Here is a 2,314-nt window from a genome sequence, read left to right on the forward strand (position 1 = left end):
ATGCTAGATACATATACAGTTTACTACTTTGTTCTTCCCCTTTACTCATGTTGTTACTATTATTATTATTTACTACAATTGAATATTCTTAGTATATTTACAGCATATTTGACACTTCACCAATTAGCTCATCTCTACTTCATTTTTCTCTGGGTTAAATATGTGCAAATTTTAAAACAGTCCAAACATATTAATTATTGAAATGTATAATATTTTGAATTATCATTTCTGGGTTCTTAAATATGGCCAATTTCTGACAGCATAGATAGAAGAGTGAGATGAAAGAAGCCAGAAGAACTCTGTCAAATATCATGTAGTTTCAGCAATAACTATTTTAGTAAAGATCATTTCACAGTGTGATTGATTTCATTCAGCTAGAAGGAATTCCTTCACTGTTCTAGACAGCAGATATGTATTAACTAGGATCTCAAGTTCAAGTCTCAGAAGTGTTTTGCTTAGCAACCTTCCAAGCTATACTAATTGAGGGTGAGTTTGAATTTGAAGAATGTCAGTGTCTCCCAGAGTACTTCTGATGTTTCTTTCCTGACTGCACTTGGCTTTCTATTTCTATCTTTATATAATTTCTCTAACTCTTGTCTTTTAGCTTTTCTTTTCAACAACTAATTTGTCCCCATCTTCTTAAAAAGTGCTTCCAGAGTTGGTGAGATGATAAGGATTCCAGCTTCAAGGATGATTATTGTAGAATCAGTGTTATGCAGGCCAATGGTTGCATGCAAAATAATTTTGAATATCAAGGTCACAAATGGGGGTACTACTCAAAACTGAGAAGGAAATACAATGTGCCTGGCAGAAACTGTAATTGAACCCTGGTCTTTGCTTCAGACAAAATGCCTTCACTTGAATCTATCCCCTGTCTCTTTTTTGCTTTTGGCCAAAGTCAATGAAAATCTCCTAATTTCACACAAATAATTAAGGTGGTTTCCAGACCTCACTTGAAGTGTGACTTCTTCCTCCAGTAATAACATTTCAAAATAGTAGTAGAGTAACTTATTTTTGGAGTATAAAAATGAAGCAAAACAGAAGGAACAAAATAGCAATAGACTCATAGGTACCGAGAAAGGACTAGTGGTTACCAAGGGGAGGGGTTGGAGCAGATGTGGGAGAGAGTGAAGGGGATAAAGGGGCACAATAATTTGCAATCACAATAATAAGCTATTCACGGGGCAGTAGTACAGCATGTAGAATATAGTTAATGATTCTATAATGTCTTAATATACTAATGGATAGCAACCATGCTAGAGGAGGTAAGAATTTAATAATATGGGTAACTGTTGAACCACTGTGTTGTACATTTGAAACCACTATAAGATTGTATATCAATGATGCTTTAATAAAAAAAGAGAGAAAAAAAGTAGTAGTGGAGTAAAGAACTGGGTTTTTCTATTCTTATCCAGCAAAATACATCACAATTGTTTCCACAGGAAGGAGCCACAGGACCCCACATCTCAGTGCTGAACAAACATAAACACAGTAGAGATATGGAAATATTTCCTATGTCACTTTTCTTAGGTCACTGCCCCTGATCTACAGTTGTAGTCATGTGGGGTGCTTATTACATTGTGCATTCCTGGGCCCCAAATCCAGAGATTATGATTTGGTAGGTCTCAAGTGGGGTCCAGGACTCTCAGAATTCACTAAATATTTTAACTGATTCTGATGCAGGTGATCAGAGACACCAGTTTGGCATTTTTACTATTGACTTGCAAGTCAATCTTTGTTGTCAGACCAATAAGTCCTTATTGGTTCTATTATTGGCCACTTATGATTATTTTGGGGAACATATTATTTAAAAATTAATGTATGCAAATTGTTTTTTATTTTTATTTAAAAAATTTTTATATTGAGGTACATACAATAAAATACACAAATCTTAGTGTACAGCTTGATGAATTTTGACCTGTGTATACACTCATGCAACCATCACCCAGATCAAGATATCAAACATTCTTACTAATTTTTTCCCCCTTCACCTATTTTTGCCCATGCCCAACCCCCTGGACTGGACAATTATTTTTAAATTATTTTAATTTCTCCATTCTAAAAACTGAGAAAACAAATCTGACCGATGTGACTCCTTGGGGTTAGGTGAAGTTGAGCACAACTCTGTTAGCATTTATCCCAGAAGATAAACACCAATATGTTGAACAAAAACAACTGCCTACTTTAAATGAACGAGTGATTACCATAACAACATACAAATAACAAACCGAAACCAAAATAACTAGGGAATAGAGCAAAGCCTCGGGGGAGGGAGGGTAACCCTAACTGGGTAAACCAGAATTACCTCTCTCTG

The sequence above is a fragment of the Manis pentadactyla genome, chromosome 11, assembly GCF_030020395.1.
Source record: "Manis pentadactyla isolate mManPen7 chromosome 11, mManPen7.hap1, whole genome shotgun sequence".
NCBI lineage: Eukaryota > Metazoa > Chordata > Mammalia > Pholidota > Manidae > Manis > Manis pentadactyla.